Raw genomic sequence first — 18844 nt, 5'->3', positions numbered from 1 at the left:
CATTCAATTTTTCAAATTACTAGATTTACATATTAATAACTCCTAGGGTATTTTTCTTTTCTTTTTTTTTTTTTTAAAGATTTTATTTATTTAATTGACAGAGAGAGACACAGCGAGAGAGGGAACACAAGCAGGGGGAGTGGGAGAGGGAGAAGCAGGCTTCCTGCTGAGCAGGGAGCCCGATATGGGACTCGATCCCAGGACCCTGGGATCATGACCTGAGCCGAAGGCAGACGCTTAACGACTGAGCCACCCAGGTGCCCCGTATTTTTCTTTTTATAAGCTCTAATTGCAACCAAAATTTATGGCATGGGATCTTTTAAAAATCCAAATGCAATGGCTAAGTTCTTCAAGCCTGAAGCCTTGCCACACTGTTACAGAGACGTTCTGGAGACACAAATCTAAAAAGTTGGGACTTTGCATTTTATCCTGTTTCCCTCACTGGATAGTTCTTCCTACACTGTTTAATACATACACTCCCAGCAAACCCTACTGCCAAATGATGTCAACAAAAGCATTGTTTCAAAATGTGTTCACTTCTCTACCACATTCATCTTTATCACAACATATACATATACATATACATAAAATTCAAGAAATCAGAATTTTTCTCCTTCGATTCATCTTACCAGTTTCCATAGTATCTATGAATTTGAAAAGAAAAAAGAAGTGAAACCTGGTTTGTGTGTGTATGTGTGTTCTGAGCTATGAGTTTTGTGTGTCCTACCTTCTTTGAAGTAACATGATCTCCTTCAGTAGAAGGGTGGGTGAAGGTCTTGATTCTTTCAAAAGATGCTTATCCCCTTGGAGGCTGTGGAAAGCAAGCTTTGTTTGGTGGAATGTCTCTCAATTCACTAAAGAGTTTATATGTGCATGTGCATGCTTAATGGTCAATTAAGGAGCCATTCCAAAGGCTGTAGTAGGTTGGGTCTGGGTTTTTTTTTTTTTTAAGATTTATTTATTTATTTTAGAGAGAGAAAGAAAGCATGAGCAGGAGGGGCAGAGGGAGAGAGAATCTCAAGCAGACTCCACACTGAGCCCAGGCCCTAACACAGGACTTGATCTCAAGACCTGAGCCGAAACCAAGAGTTGGCCGCTTAACTGACTGCACCACCCAGGTGCCCTGTAGTAGGTTGAGTTTAAAGGCAAAACTCTTTTGGCCTTATGTATCAGCAAAATGAATGGCAGAATGTTTCTCATTGAAGATCTCTTTTCAACAAAGGCCTCTTCAATGCAGAGTTTACTTAATAATGGTAAATCTGAAACCAGGGAAGAAAGTCTTCAGTCAGAAACAGCTGAGCAGAGAAGCAGGACCAAGACTGATAACTGAAGTGGAAATTGTATTCCTCAAAATTTTCTCTATATTAAATTTAATTCTACAAATATTTTTTGAAGGACTTTTCTGTGCAAGGCACAATGAATGTTGCAGATATAAAATCAGTTCCTGAGTCTTTATCTTAACAAGAAGGGATAAGGTAAGTTCAGAAATAAAATACAAGGTCTTAAATGATACCTGCATGGGTGAGGAGCAAATGTGTGGAGTTCAGAGATCAAAGAGACATTGCATTTATTTGAGTAGATAAGAAAAGGCTTTGTGGAATACGTTCATGTAAGATGGACCTAAGATAAAGAACTACAGGTAGGTTGAAGGAGGGAGTGATTTCCTAGGTAGAGGGGAAACACCACATGACCAGGAAGACAGAGGAATGGGACAAGCCTAGGGGATATTGCATAGTTTGAATGTTCTAAGAACTTAACTTACAAAGAGGAAGACCAAAGGGAGCTACTATTACAACATATTTTGGGGGTCATATTGGAGACAGTACTGAGAGAGCTCTGTAGAGGCCACTTTTAGGCAAACAGGCTTGAGTGATGGAATGTAGAAAAGGGCCCACAGTGACACCCCTGGGTGAATACAGACCAGCCCATTAGGGGACCCACTTCAAAATGCCCATAGGCCCTACCTAACCAATGGGCTACTTACAACTTGATACAGTTACCAAAAAAGGGAGTATTCCAGCCATTGCCATACCTCCTCACCTTCCCCCTTTTAAAACAGCCCCCACCCACTGCCTCATTACAGACAGCCCCTCCTCTGCTGTCGGTCGCCGCTCCCTTGCAGGTGTGTTCAATAAACTTCTATCACCTTGTTCCGCCTCAGGTGAATTCTTTCACCACCTGTGTCACTGGCTTCCACTCAATCATTGCCCCACATTTGGGGGCCCCCATCTGATTGGACAGACAACCCATTTAGACACCACAAGCTCTAAAGGATTTTTTTATTCGTGTAGGCCTCAAAGAGGTCTTCAGTGGGGAGTTGATTTTGTTTACTTTGCTGTATTTAACAGGGTAGAGAATTTAGAATTAAACCAGAGTTTAAGCTATAGTCTTCAGAAGGGCTTATTAATATTAGTCTCCTATATGGCAAGATAGATTTGGGGGGATGAATCAGTGGTTAACTGGGACTTATTATACTAATATAAGAAGGGGATAATCTGGGCTCCAAATTGATCCCCTCCTTCATTTGATAATAATAACAATAATAGTAGTGATTATAACAACAACTACTCATTGAATATGGTAATAACTATGAGACATATTATTTCATTCGCTTATATTATTTCACTTATATTATTTATGCTTTACTTATATTATTTCATTTCATTCTTACAACTGCCCTATAGGTAAACACTCATTATTATTTCACAAAGTAACTAACACCCCAAATCTATGCAAAATACCTAAGAAGCCAGGTCAAACTGGCTAGACTCTGTGTGCTTGACCACTACTCTCTCATGACTCCCATTTGGACACCAGACAATTTCTTCGCCCACTTGTTGGTGGATGTTCAAGCGCAGTTGTCCAAAGAGAGCCTTAGAACTTCACTAACCCACTTCTTCAGATCAGTACCTCTGCTCTTGATAAAGTCTGTGGGCATGTTACTAGTCCACCAGGTTTCCCTGAGACTACCTGAGAGAGTGGGCTGTATACCATCATGGTTCAGCATGGGCTCTGCGGATGAGCTGCAAAGTTGAAATATGGTCCCTGTCACATACCAGGTAGGTATGTGACTGTGGGTAAATTCCCCTCTACTCCTTGGTTTACTTCACCTACAAAACAGGGTAATAAAGTACCATCCTTGTAGATTTGTTTTGATTATTAAATGAGGTAACACATGTGAACTATTTAGATTTTGTCTGGCAAATAGTGAGAATTCAATAAATGTTAATTATTATTTTTAACCAAATAGACTTAATGCCATGGTGCTACAAAAGGGGAAATGAAACAAATAACACAGAGAACAGTGGTTTCTTGATTTGGGGGCACCATGATGGTCCTATTTGTATCTCCCTTTCTCTGTCTTTGGACTCTTTCTTATTTCTATGTAGGTAAGCACAATCCCATAGAAAGTCAAAGGTAATATTTTAGATGACCATCAAATTCTCTTATTTCAATAGCATTTGTATTTTTTTTATTGCAGTTACAGAGCAGAAAGAAATATTAACATTTTTACTGGTACTTATGTTCCAAAACATAAAACATCGGTTCCAAAATTTCTTAGGAGGCAGCCCTCAATATTTAAAATACTCTGTATGAGGTAAGGCAAGATGGTTGGTTGTGCTTCTTTTTGCTCAGATCTGCTTGAGTCGTGCCCTTCCTGTGCTCTTTGTTACAAGAAGACACATTTCCCAGGCTCCCTTGCCCTCTGGCATATAGGTAGGCTTGGCCAATGGGAGGCAATGATGGAAGTTTGGAGGGCCAGCTAAGGAGTGAGGCCAGAGTACTTCTCCCCTTCTCTCTGCCTCCAAGGATGTTATTAGTCTTCACTGAGTCTCCTCTCTGATTCCATCTCCCAGCAAATAGCTCTTCATTCTGTGGTTTCAGCTTCTATTGCACAGTCCCAGCCTCTGGGCTCCAGTAACACTACCTCCCCTCCGCCCCTCCAGTCCTAGGGGTCTGGCGGTTTCCTGCTGTGGTTAATCTCTGAATTTGCTCACCATCTCCTATGGGGCTCCTTGGCCCTTACATCACCTACGTAAACAGTGTCCAATATTAAATTCCCTGTTTGAAATATTCACATTGGCTTCTTTATTCTCTGACTCACACTATATAATTTTTTTTTTAACACTGTATAACTCTTTAGTCCAAATGCTATTGGTCAGGGTTTCCCTTGCCACAAGTGTGAAGAAAGCATTTTCCTTTCCAGTAGTTCATCTCTCTCATTCTGCATCTACATCCTAACTTCATGTTTCCATTCAGGGACCAAGTGGCTTCAGAGTGTCAGCATGTGATAACTCATCCTCTGTCCTCTCCTAGCCTGTGCCTTCTCAGACTGTCACACTGGCAAGTAATCAGAAAGTTAACTCACTATCGTAACATCTGACATCTTTATGTGGAACCCTTCCCATCGTTATTTGATTAAAATAACGATTTTCCCTGGAAGCCAGAGCCCTTCCAGCATAACTTATATTTTGCAGTGGCATTTTTGCTATTTTAATTCCTCTTGCTTGAAACGTCATGGTAGACTTCAAATTTACCCTCATCATTGTTCTTTTTTTTTTTTTTTAAGATTTTATTTATTTATTTGAGAGAGAGAATGAGATAGAGAGAGAGAGCATGAGAGGGGGGAGGGTCAGAGAGAGAGGCAGACTCCGTGATGAGCAGGGAGCCCAACGTGGGACTCGATCCCGGGACTCCAGGATCATGACCTGAGCCGAAGGCAGTCGCTTAACCAACTGAGCCACCCAGGCGCCCCCTCATCATTGTTCTTATAAGCAATTAGTTCCCTTAGGAAAAACCACTCTGGTCTATACAGATCCCATGAACTGCTTCAGAAACAAAAGGGCCTTGGGGATGAAATGAGGTTCATCTGGTGGGTTGGAGTTTTTGTTGGGTTTGCTCAATGTCCTATGGCCAGCCAACTGCTCTGACATTTAGAACCATTAAAATACTGGGCTTTAGTGCTACTGATACATTTAAGAACTTCCTGAAAGACAAGCATGCCAGCTGTGGATATTTATGAGACCTCTACAAAATGATCAAGAAAGAAAATATGTACTTGAACAGTTTAATAGTATAGATATTCTGCCAATTTATCTCAGCTAATGAGAGCTTCCAAAACAGTTCCTAAATCTTTTGCTGAACACCTGTGCTAAATGTGGGTGGTTATGATATACCAAGTAAACTCAGTTTTTGCTAATTTATTGCCATGAGCTAAAACTTATAACATAATTCTTCCATTAAAAATAACTTAAGGTGCTAAAAGCATAGAATATAACTTTATATGAAGAAATCATGTTTTATTTTTTTTGTAAAATTAAATATTCTAAGGATTAGTGTAAAAATATTTTAGATGAAAATAAAATCATAGAAATCTTTATAGATGAGTGAAAACTTACAATCACTTGCCTCCAACTGGTGGCACCTAATGATGGAATGGCTAATCTGGATGCTCTTCAGGTCAAGTTATCCCTTCGCATTCATTATTTTTCCCCCTTCTAGCTTGGCTGGTCTGCTCCTTTATTTCCCAATGCTGAGCCAAGAGAAATGTTTAGAGCATTGAAGGGGTAAAAGTGTCAAGTGGCTAGATCCTTTACTTTGCTTGTGAGCTCTAAGATGAATGATTATAAACTTCTACAATTCTTACAGATGACTTTCCACACATCACCCAAATCATCAGCCCCTCCTTGTCCCTCTCAATTCACTCAAACCTAAGTATTTGGAAGGCACAAAGGATGAGAGTGGCAAAGTAGCCAATGAGTTGACCTTGACTCTTCACAGTGCAGAAGGTCATTACAGGAGACTGTGCAAAATCCAACACCCTAAAGTCCCTCCAATAAACACAATCTTCATTGTCAAGGTACATACCATAGATAGTTATTGAGAGAAAAGATTTAGTTCAAAGGGAATACAACCATCTATCCATCCATACTCACAGGAGAAAATGAGTCTATTGATTAATGTGGGGTTATTTTCATAAATTTAGGCCTGAAAGGATAATATTGACTGAAAGAAAACTATAATTTAGAGGTCACATAAAAATTTGATATAATTAAAACATAAGAAAAAAGAGGAAAAAGCAAAAGCAAGGGTAAAATTGATAGTCAACCTCTATACCCTATTTGTTCAGTTATTGAAATTGTTAAAACAGATGAAAGTGTAAAGTGTTGGAACTTGATAGGTATAATAACGGAAAACCACTAACACTTTCTGAAATCAGAAGGAAGGGAATCTTGGAATTCATACATGTACATATATAAATTTACATTATTTATCTAGACAATATAAGGCAAAACAATTTTTTGTCCAATTCCCAAATATTTAAGTCATAAATATTTTCTTGGGTTTTGTTGCCTAGATAAACCTTGACACCTTAGTCTACCTGGCAATTTTTAAATTGTACTTTCGATGATGGGAAGGGTAGAGATTCAGGTAATTATTGCCATGCCCTGAATTAATGAGTGTTAACAAGCTCTATCAAAAAAATAGATTTTGTATTTTTTTAAGGTAATTTGATCTTAAAATTTAATGTACTCCAAATAGAATGACAATCAATTTTGGGGTAAAGTAAATATTATTCTAGAAATCTCTTGAATGAAATTCATGAAAAATCCAAGAAAATGCAGAAAAATGAAAACAATGAGGGAAAGAGCGCGAACAAAGATATTCAAATATTGCAAAGCTAGCTTTAAAAATATACTGTTGAAATAGGAAAGGAACACACAGGTATATTAATGGAACAGGGTAGAAACAAAGACAAGCAAATAAGAATTTAGTATACTTCAAACTAGTAAGAAAAAAGGACTGTTCAATAAATATAATGAGCTGGAGTTGATTATTAAATATATATACATGTGTAGATATGTATATCTACAAATATATGTATTTACATATATGTATTTATAAATAAATATATATATTTAGATTTAGATTGCTATCATGTATATAATATATATGGCTATACTACACTTTATACCAAATGCCTCCAGGTAAAGTAAAAAAAAAAAAATTGAGCCAAAAAATATTTGAAGGAAATAAATGTGAACATAATTTTTCCTTGATGAGGGAAAATGCTTTCTAAGTTTTACAAAATGTAGAAACCATAGAACATGCAATTGGTAGATTGACTGCATGAAACTGTAGAACTTCTCTACTATAAGAAACATAACTTTTTTATGAAAAGGAAAAAATGGGGCATAAACATTTGTAACCTACATGAGAGACCTCAATTCTATCTGATCTGAACATCTGATTCTATATGTACAAATATATTTATAAAATGAATAGTATCTGGGGAATATCAAAATAATGCATTTTGCCCTGTATAGGCTCTGGTTTGTAGTTGCCTCAAGGTTTCCACTTCTAATTGCCAAAACTAGCGGATTCAGCGCAAAGGGCTCCTTCCATGATTAAAACACCTCCAGGAACAGAATATGAGGGGAGTTCCAAAGAAAGTTCCAGCTAGACAGGAAGTGAAAGAAAACCTGCCAATTCTACCCTACCTGAGTGTGGAAAAGAAAAAAGTAGGGGAAGTAAATAATCAGATAAAAGTATCCTAACTCTTCTCTCCTGAACCAAAATCCCAGACAGGAGTGAGGTTTTAGAAAGATAAAGAGAAAAGCCATAAGCAGGAAAGGTTTGTCCCCCACTCCCAACTTGAAAGTCTGAAAAAGACAAAAATGGCCTCCTGAAGTGGTTGGGAAGAAAAAGAGCCTGAGTGTATAGTACCAGGCTTCCTTTGGCTCTTGCTGAAGATAGAAATGTTTCCAAGGCAGAAGAGTGGAGAAATTAAGCCAGAGCTAGATGGAATGTGACAAGGCTCCAGCTGAGGCAGCCAAGGGGGTCACCAGACACTGACCAAGGCAAGAGACCAGCTTCAGCGTCAACAGAAGATTCCATCAGAGAGTCAAGTAACTAGATAGATAATAAACGTCACAGATGATTACACAAATACCTTTGTACCCTTTGTCAGACTACCCCCGTACCCTATGGGATCACATAAACACCTATCCCTGCCAATACACAAACGTATCAGGTATCGCCTTGGTGAAAGAGCAAGGAGAAGGAAAGTATACCTTAAAGTCTGAGCATGTACTTAAGATTAATCTAAAGAACGAATGTTTAAGTTAGACCTGAGATACATTCGTTGATAAATTTAAGTTCTGCTTCTCCACAACTTTCACCAGTCCACTTCCCCAAGAGTGAGGGCTCATGGGAAACACTGGACTAGTTATAGAAAATTAATAAGCTAAATTTCCTTCTTTCCTGATAGCACTAAGGAAACTTGTGACTCTCCTACATATATATAAAAAGCTCTTTTCAATTAGCAATAATCACGCCTCGGATAAACCTCATTGGCTACGATACTGCCGCTGCGCGAAGCTATATAAAAAGCTCTTTTAAAGCAATGAAAGGAAAGGGCGCCTGGGTGGCTCAGTCGGTTAAGCGACTGCCTTCGGCTCAGGTCATGATCCTGGAGTCCCGGGATCGAGTCCCGCGTCGGGCTCCTAGCTCAGCGGGGAGCCTGCTTCTCCCTCTGACCCTCCCCCCTTCTCGTGCTCTCTCTCTCTAATGAATAAATTAAAAAATCTTTTTAAAAAAGCAAAAAAAGGAAAAATAGGCTAGGAACATAACTAACTCAAAAAGAATAGATTAAAAACCTACCGTGAGGGGCGCCTGGGTGGCTCAGTCGGTTAAGCGACTGCCTTCGGCTCAGGTCATGATCCTGGAGTCCCGGGATCGAGTCCCGCATCGGGCTCCCTGCTCGGCGGGGAGCCTGCTTCTCCCTCTGACCCTCCCCCCTTCTCGTGCTCTCTCTCTCTAATGAATAAATTAAAAAATCTTTTTAAAAAAGCAAAAAAAGGAAAAATAGGCTAGGAACATAACTAACTCAAAAAGAATAGATTAAAAACCTACCGTGAGGGGCGCCTGGGTGGCTCAGTCGGTTAAGCGACTGCCTTCGGCTCAGGTCATGATCCTGGAGTCCCGGGATCGAGCCCCGCATCGGGCTCCCTGCTCGGCAGGGAGTCTGCTTCTCCCTCTCCCACTCCCCGTTTGTGTTCCCTCTCTCGCTGTGTCTTTCTCTGTCAAATAAATAAATAAAATCTTTAAAAAAGAAAAAAAAAAAACCTACCGTGACACCAACAGTGAACTCTAATATAAACTATGAACTCTGAGTGATAATGATGTGTCAGTGTATGTTCATCATTGGGACAAATGTACCCACTCTAGTGGGGGATGTTGATAGTGACAGACATTATGTATATGTGGGGGCTGGGATATATGGGAAATTTCTTCCTCTCAATTTCACTGTGAACCTAAAACTGCTCTAAAAAATAAAGTCTAGGGGGGCCTGGGTAGCTCAGTTTGTTGGGTGTCTGACTCTTGGTTTCAGCTCAAGTCATGCTTTCAGAGTCATGGGATCGAGCCCCACCTAAGGCTCTGCACTCAGCAGAGACTGCTGGAGAGTCTCTCCCTTTCCGTCTCCTTATCCCCGCCTCCTTGCCCCCCTGCCACGCTCTTCCTCTCTCTCTAAAATAAATCTTTAAAAAAAAGTCTATTACAAAAACCATTCAACCTATTAGTAAAGAAATACACATATGGCAACATGCTTTTTCTATCAAATTATTAAACATTTAGTTTTTAAGTGCTCTCTATTGGTGAAGGGGCAGGGCCACTGACTGGTATAAACTAGTAAGTGTCTGGAGGCAATTTAGCAGTATATTTTAAAAGCTTTAAAATTTCTTTTCTGGTATTTGTCTCAAAAAAATAATTAAGAAGCCATGTGACCACCTACTCATGAGACCTTCTTTCATTAACATTTATAACACTGGAAACAAGAAAACAAGAAGTGATTGATAAAATATAGTTCTATAAATAGGATAATAAATTTAAAAATATTATAGAAGTATAGCTTTTGACAAGGAGAAGAGTTTCACAATATATTGTGGGGAGTTATAGAAAAACTACAAAAATGTATGGGCTTAAAAAAACAACATTTAAAATTAAATGGTGCAAAACAGGGCACCAAGGGATTAAGACTTTATTTTTTTATATAATGGAAAAGTGATATTTAAAATTTACTATCAATTTTTTAGCTTCAGTAATGATACTTCTCTTTTGATTGTTCTGGATGGAATAACTTTTGGAAGCCCTTTTAATTATTACAATCACTGAAGCAGTAATGGCTAATATTAACTGAGCCCTCACTATGAACCAGGAACAATGTTAAACAGTATTCATACATTTAGTCCCCATAACTACATATGAGAAAGGTACAATTGTCATCAGCCCTGTTTTACTGATGGGGACAGCTGTTGGGTAAATTTCACAAGGTCATCAGCCAGCAAATGATAGAGCAGAGCTTTAAATGTGAGCTATCTGGATCCAGTGGTTGTTTATGTAACCATTATGCTACCCATCTTCCCTAGCAGAAACATTTCTGCAAGACCAGTACCTAGCTAATGTTCAGAGGAAAAAATGATAATTAGGTATATTTGGCAAGGCAAGGCCCATCTCTGAGATGCTCTTGACTGGTGAAGCAGATGAGCCCCTTCCCCCAGGTATTCAATGATATCCACAAATTTACATAGGAGTCAAGATAATTTCTAGAAGAAAAAGGATCTATGTTAAAATTCAGTTCATTTTGTGATTCAAATATCTGCTCTTTTGAAGCAGGGGGCGCCCTGGCTGAGACCTGAATGGAAGAAAGAACAACTGGAATCTGGGAAAAAAAAAACCTAGGAAGCTACAGTCTGCAGGTCTGGACTTAGGGTCTTCTCTCAACACTTGACCTATGCCATCAGAAGAGACTTGGTTTTGCCAATAGTGTAAAGCTAACGCCTGATCCAGTCACTTGAGTACCTAGAAGTGTACCTTGAGAAGAAAAAAAAAAAAAAATTCTCTGGGGCTTATCAGGTTGGGAGAGGCATGTCCATAACTGAACTTAACACCCAGGGAAGGTGCCTCCTTCTCCTTCAAACCAAGGAAACGTTGTGTGAAGTAGGTACAGGGAGGCAAATGGGGCATTCCAGGGGCTGGCCAGAGTTCTGCATCAAGGTGAGATGCATGAGAGGATTCCTCCAGCTTGAGTCAAAAACATTGGAATTCTTGGCCAATCCCATAAAACATTAAGATGCAAGGAAAGACAAGGGTTCTATAACTATGGTCATGTGGAGGATTGGAAGTTCATAATTTTAATATTAGAGGAGACATGGCCTCAGTTTGATGTCACAGACTAGTCAGTCTTTTTTTTTTTTTTTTAAGATTTTATTTATTTGACAGAGAGAGATACAGCTTGAGAGGGAACACAAACAGGGGGAGTGGGAGAGGGAGAAGCAGGTTTCCCGCGGAGCAGGGAGTCTGATGCAGGGCTCCATCCCAGGACCCTGGGACTATGATGTGAGCCAAAGGCAGACACTTAATGACTGAGCCACCCAGGCACCTCCAGACTAGTCAGTCTTGAAGACATCTGGTTTATGTGCAGATTTGTGTTTGTGAGTTGGGAAGGGGGGCAGGTGTATATAAAAAACCTTACGAAAAAATAAACACCAATGCATTAAGCATAGCTATTGTTGGGTGGGTGGGATTCTCATTATTTGAAATGTTCTTTTGTCTCTATCTTCCGATATCAAGTATTGAGTTTTCAACAACAAAAAAGCAACTTTATTTTAGGGGGAGAAAAAACCCTGAGATTCCAATTAATGTTGATCTTGCTGATATTTAATTTTTTTACCGTGATTTTTAATAAAAGCAGGCACTTTGTAACTTATGCCTTCTCCAAAATGAACACATTTTCATTTGTCCTTTGACAAGATTCACAATTGCAATGATCTTTTCTTTTTCAGCTCAGATGAATGTCTCCATTCAATGTATATGACAGAAAATTCACAGAATTTTCTATAAAAGAAATATGTTTGGAGATTAAACATAAAGTATTGTTCAGGTCATTAAAATTTTATCGTTTAGAGCTGGTGTTGTACTCTCAAATTGACAACAAAATGAAAAGATTAAATCAGATTTGTTAGACAATACTATTAAATGTGGGTTGCAAAATAACCTATAGCTTTCTCCAGACATTAAGTTGCTGCCAAATAACCAAGTTTCTGGGCAGGCAAGGCAATGAATGTAAATGAGAGAACTTTTATTCATGATACAATTTAGTGATGCGGCCTTCTTTCCTTTACTCTCAAAGAAAAATGTGAGAGGGATTTTAACATTCATCTGTCAATTGTAAATGTAGTAAACTTCTGCTGTCTCCAAGTTTTCTCTGCAGTGCCTACTGGGGAGAGGAAACACTGTAGCGTTCAGTGACAGCACTCTTATTTCTCCCTTAACCATGTAACTCTTAGGACTTGATGTGCCCTACGATATCACTGCATTGGCAGCTGGTTAGTGGAGTCCATGGGATTTAGTGATACACTCAGAATAACCACAGTAGCAGGGTCCATAAGAGGAAATTACAGGGGCGCCTGGGTGGCTCAGTCGTTAAGCGTCTGCCTTCGGCTCAGGTCATGATCCAGGGTCCTGGGATCGAGCCCCACATCGGGCTCCCTGCTCCGCGGGAAGCCTGCTTCTCCCTCTCCCACTCCCCCTGCTTGTGTTCCCTGTCTCACTATGTCTCTCTCTGTCAAATAAATAAATAAAATCTTTAAAAAAAAAAAAAGAGGAAATTACAGAATTAAGACATTTTACAACCGAAGGGACTTGAAAAATCAACTTACTCACATCTGTCATTTTACCGTTGAAGAAACAACTGGAGACCTAGAGAGATCAAGGGTCACAAAGCTAATGATAAGCAATGCCAAGACTAGAATGCAGACCTTTTGTTCCCTAAACTAGTACATCTTTTTGAAGCCAAGTTTAACAATGTGCAAGGAAGGTTGCACCTTAGTTTCAATTTTTGGATTCAAAGGTGTCAAGAACCATTCTTTATCACCTCAAGATTCAATATTGGGCTATTTTTTTTTCAAATAAAATTCCAGGTATATATTTTTATTCATTAATCAATTCATTCAATAATTTTAAGTTCCTCTCATATGCCAGGCATTATGGAAATGGTATGATTACATAATGGGCCAGGGTTGTTCGGAGAAACAGAAGCAACAGGATATATGTAAATAGAGAGATTTATTTTAAGGAATTGGTTCACCTGATTGTGGAGGCTTGGCAAACCCCAGATCTAATGGAGGAGGCCAACAGACTGGAGACGAAGGGAAGAATTGCAAATTGAGTCTACAGGCAGTCTGCTGCCAGAATTCCTTCTTGCCCTGGAAGGTCAATCTTCATTCTAATAAGGCTTTCAGCTGACTGGATAAAACTCATCCATCTATGGAAAGTGCTTTACTCAAAGTCCACAGATTTAAATGGTAATCTCATCCATAAAACACCTTCACAGAAACATTCAGAATAATGTTTGACCTATCTGGGCATCCTGGCCCAGTTAACTTGATACATAAAATTAACTACCATAAGCAAGGCCACAATTAGATCAGGAGCTGTCTTTAAACTGAAGTCAGGTTTGGCTTTAAATTACAAGAACACGTTTCTGGTTCCTTTATTACTGGTCATGCCTGACTGGATGACTTGTTGGTACACTCATTCTCTTGGGCCCACCAACACCAAGGATTAATTAGTCACTTTTATGCACACAGAAGAGTTGTAAAGAGCTGTAATTTTCTTTAATATGTCTTTCCACAAAACTCCAGGAAAATCCGGGGACACATGGAAACTGATATAAAAAGACATAAAGCTCAGATCCTCCATTCCAAGCAGCACAAAATTATAATCCAGCAGATCTTGTGTAAAATACCTTCCCAGCGGCAGGTATAGTGACTGACTCTTACTCCCCATATCAGACCTAGTCCTTGTATGGAAATCAGAGACTGATTTCTTGAGAGCATGGCTATTTAGTGTCCTCCAAAAAGGCCTGAAAGTATAAGACAAAGAACCCACTAGTACTCTTGATAAGATATGACGGGGAGGGAGGGAGGGTGAAGCTTTCCCTTCAGTAGCCTTGGTTTAATGACTTATAGGGAGGCACGGCCACTGGGTCAGACCACCTGTGGCTGGAAAGCAACCACACCTCAGATGAAAACAACTACTGGACAGCAGGGTAAAAAAGATGTGTATTTCTCTCCTTCAGCCTTCATCCACATAAGGAAAAGTTTGGGAGTCTAACTTCAAATCCAAATACTCCATTACACCAGGTCAATCATGTAAGTTCCTTCACAAGAGGTATTTAGGTGCTAAACTACCTTTAGCCTATTGAGGTGAAAATTTGACTTTAATTCCCAAGTAATGAATCATATTTGTCTTTAGAATATAAACTTCATGAAATATAAACCACATACTAAACTATATATTTCAAGATGTTTTTAGACTTTCAGAAATGCTAAACTGAACACAGATCAGTATCTGGTTTTGTGCCCTGTTAAGAATAATCTCCCCTCTTGGTTTGAAGAGCACAGCAAGTCACCCTGTTCAATACACTCCCTCAAGCAACATAAGAGAGTGCCATTATTCCCACTAAATTCTTTTGGTTGTTTTCAAGTTTATCAGAACCAAGATAGCCTAAGCATCATATGATCACTTTGAGCACCAGCAGTATAATAAAACAATAATTAGTTCTTCAAAATGACTTGTTGAAATAGTTTATCTTTCTTGATGATCTCCATTCATGAATAAAGAGACACTTTAGGATAACAAGCTGTTTTCAGTGCAGAAGATATCAAGATGAATAACAAACTGTCTGTAAAACCATCAAAACTCAGGAAAAAATTCCCAAATTAGTCTGAAAAATTGAATGCCTCAAACATCAGCTGGTGAGCCTTGAAAAAATATGTATTTCTATTAGTAAATCTGTAATAATTATCAGTTCTTAGTACTGATGTCTATCTTGTCAGAAGCAAGCCCATTTTAATACATTCGATTTTAATACATTCAATGAGTATGTTTTCGTCACAATTCATTTCCACTAACATAAAAATGTCCTTCAAAACTTCCTTTTTTGGGGGGGTATTATGGCACAAATTCTCAGAAATATTAGGATGTTTTATCACTTTATTCCTGGAAGTTTAATCAGGACCATCATGAATTAATATTTCTTACTTGAACTTGAATAATGAAGATAATGGACTTCTAAAAGTATGTACACATTGTCCATATACATCCATTAATAGAAGAAATTCCATTAGCATATAAATCTTTAAAAGTTTTGGAAATACTCAATTACTGACTAACATACCAGTGATTGTAATTTGGGCTCAGTAGTTAAAGAAGACAGAAAAACATTTTAAAGATTCTGTTCAAAGAATAATGTGTGTAAACACAAAGGAAAGTTTAACTATGTACATAACAAAAGATGCATCCATTTAAAATTAATTTTGAGATTCCAATCTCACAGTGATTGCAGCAATGTTTTTAGTTTAATTTCAGATATAAATAAACTGAGCTACACTAAAATTTCACTTGAGCCAATGTTAAAGAAAAATTGCCATAAAGTTTGTATCTTTTTAAATATTTTAAATAAAACTACTTATAACTAGTTAAATGAGAGAAAATCTGAGATAAAGCTAGAAGTTCTGGTGTGCAAGATTTGACATTAATATCACTTGAGTAACTGTGAAACAAGAGTTAAAATTTTCCTCTGTGACTCAAGAGTGCCACTAGAGAATCATCCTAGAAATTAAAATACCATGTACCTAATCTAGACATCATCATGCTCTCATCTTTTTCCCATCTACATTGCATAGTTAAGTAGTCCTTCGAAAAGTATAAGTACACTTAAATGTGTTTAAGTCTTTCATTCTTAACACACACACACTCTTCTCACTCCCAGAACCTGACAATCCTCTTCAACTAGCGCCCTTAAAAGCCAGATTCAGAGTTGTTTATATCTTAACAAATATACCTCTTATTTTCTCCTCATCTCAATGCCCTCTGAATCCTGCCTCACGTTTTAATCATAAGTCTCATCAATTTTTACCAAGTTCTTTGTTTCTAAATCCAAGAAAATGGTTTGATTTGTCAGTGCCTGGTATTGCTGACCACTTCCTCCTGGAAAAACATTTACTTCCATGACAATGTATTCTACTGGATTATCCCATCTATCCAGTTATTTATTAGTCTCACTGATACACTTTTAGGTCTCATATCTGTATTTTATTTTATTTTATTTTATGTTTAATAAACACTTACTGAAAAATACCATCTCACACTCATCTGCTAGAGGGAACGTCACTGAGAACTATGTAGCATCAACTAAATAACAGGGTTGACCTAAACTTAAAAAGCAATGGCCATGGCTTGGGGGTGAAGCACAGGAGCGATTGTGCCCTGGGTGTGGGCGTCCAGGGCCTGGCTACTGGGAAGCTGAGTCAGAGTCTGGCCAGTGCACCCGTGCTTCTCCTGGGGCACCTGGAGACGCAGGGGAGCCCCTGGCCCTCGAGGGCTGCAGGCGGAGCAGCAGGTGCATGAGGGACAGGCTGGACCCTTGGCCCGATGGGGCCTCTGCCTAAGGCCGTGGCTTTCTCTCCTCAGCTCCTGGAGCTCTCTCTCTGCCAACAGAGTGGCCCTCTGGCTCTTCTGACTTCCCTCCTCACACAGAAGGACCTCCTCCTCGTGAGAGGAGGTGGTTCTCTGCAACTCTCTACCCAGGTCATCGGCCATCTACCTGTAGAGGTTGCAGGTGTGATGGATGGCATTCTGCTCCTGCATGCCTTGGGGAGCTGCTTCTCCATTTCCACATGGTGTGTTTCCTCCTCAGCCCACTTTCTCTCTAGTTACAGGACATGCTCTCCACAAATCTCAGGCTGTATTTGGAGCTTCAGCTGGAGCTTCTGAATCTCACTTTCCAGCTGGGCATTTTCAATGGGCAAAGACACTTCCCCAGCTTGGAGGTGCATTATTTGTCCTGTGAGCTCTGCAGTCCTCTGATTTTCCTCCACAGTTCCCTGGACAGCTCTTCTTTCTCTGTGTCGGGACCGTCCAAGGGCACATTGAAGTCGCCATGGTCAGTGGTGCCCTTCTGAGGGACTGCTGACAGGTGGACAGGGCCATTGCCAGTCTCTGCCTTCCTGCTTCCTCTCCTTCTGAACCCCCACCTTCCGCATGACATCTCATGAGCTCCAGCACATGCAGCATCTTCAGCATGGTCTTGCCCAGGGTCTGGAGTTGCCTCCCATCCTTGCTGGTGTCCCGCTGTCCCCCTGGATTCTGGAGCACCTGCCTTCCTTTCTCCTCTGCCTTTGCCTGAACTCTGCACCTGCAGTTAGCTGGTGGTTTCTTGGACCAGTGGGTCTGGATGTCCCTGCAGATCAGGGCTGTCATTGGAGTCATCTGTTGTTTTCCTCCCAGGGGGTTCTCCATGGTCCCATGATGCTCCCAAGACAGGATTTCCATCATTCACCTGGCAAAGGTTAGCAGGCTGGCTTTTCTGACCTTCCTTAAGCAGTTGCACCATGTGCTGCACCGAAGACCAGCTGGGATTTCCATTCTACCCACAGATGACATGAGGGCTTCACAAGCTTGTGTCTCTGGTCCCATCTCCTCCACGCCTTTCCCAGACACTTCATCTTGGGCAAAACACCTCCTCAGCAGTCCGTCTCCTCTCATTAAACCGTGTTGACTGGTTACTATGAATGCCATCACCACAGTGCACACCAGGATCTCCTGGTGAAACCCAGAGACTCCTGGCACATGTCACACATTCATACATCACCACCAGAGCAGTCCACAGCTGCTCCAGGACCAGATGGGGAGACATTTTGGTGGTCACCAGTTGGCCCTCCATGTCTCCGAAGGACCTCCAAGCTTTGCCTCCGATTGCCAGTGTCTGCTGGGCCACCGGGGACCACTCGGAACCCCAAGGAGGGTTCCGTCTCCAATACAAACCAGCACCTGGCAACTGGGGCTAACATCAGTTGGTCTGGGGGAGGGGGGCAGCAGGCTGCCTTCCTTTGCTCTGCTTGATGCAGAGAAAGGGAGGCTATTTACACAGTACATGGGGGATGTTGACCAGCTGACTGCAGCCTGGAGCTCAGGTCTCTCTCGGCTCACCGGGCCCTATAGCACACCTGGAGGGTCATGGCAGGGCCATGCCATTTCCTTCTTCTGCATGTGTGTGTCAGGCACAGGGGGACCTGTCCCTGGGTGAGGCTCATTCCCCCGCCTCCCCATTCATAGAAACCTGGTCTTGCTACAAAGGTCCCAAGGATATCCCCCTCTGAGACTCCTTCTATCCTAGTCTTTGGTCAATGCTGGGGTGGAGGTTGTGGAAGGCAGGCACTCTGAACTGAAAGGTGTCCCCAGAGGTACCAGCCAAGAGCTTATATTTCCAGTTGTGACAATACAGGAGACAACAGTGAACCTGGCAGGGTCTGAGATTTTCATGGGTATCAGTGCAGCCTGCTTCCCACATTTAATCCAAGTGTCCTAGAAGGGGCAATCTACTGTTTTGGAGGTGACACTGATGTGTCACCTTCCTTAATATGGTCCTGCCATTCTCAGCTTGTTCTTCTCAGGGTGTGTCTGGGGAACAGTCTCAATTCACCAAATCATCTTTGAAAGTGGTCTCTGCACAGGGCCCGGTCTTTTTTGCCTGAACTTGCCACCCTTCATTTGGTCATGTCTGTATTTTAAATTCTGAAGTACTTTATGTTTTTCCCTTCTCATTTTACACTATCTGTTAGTCATAGCTGTTATCGTATGCTCATCAATTCCAAATTAACATCTCTAGAACAGACATCTCCTGTTCTCCAAATTCTTGTGTCCAATTAAAGCCTCACCAACATCTCACACTAAACATTCTCAAAATAGCATCTTCTGACAAACAATTCTGCTCCTC

The 18844-nt window shown here is 40.4% G+C and overlaps 1 non-coding gene across 1 annotated transcript; it reads right to left on the bottom strand.

Annotated features, from left to right (window-relative positions):
* Window positions 1–8249: 8249 nt before the first annotated feature.
* LOC123839957 (U4 spliceosomal RNA) lies at window positions 8250–8384 on the bottom strand. Its single transcript, XR_006789805.1, has one exon. It is a non-coding gene; the product is annotated as a U4 spliceosomal RNA (small nuclear RNA).
* Window positions 8385–18844: the final 10460 nt, after the last annotated feature.

Source organism: Mirounga angustirostris, unplaced genomic scaffold, assembly GCF_029215605.1.
Source record: "Mirounga angustirostris isolate CCGP_5_RB_7025 unplaced genomic scaffold, mMirAng1.0.hap1 SCAF_3, whole genome shotgun sequence".
NCBI classification, from domain to species: Eukaryota; Metazoa; Chordata; class Mammalia; order Carnivora; family Phocidae; genus Mirounga; species Mirounga angustirostris.
The sequence above is the reverse complement of the archived record's forward strand: the minus strand, read 5'-3'. Positions and strand labels throughout refer to the sequence as shown.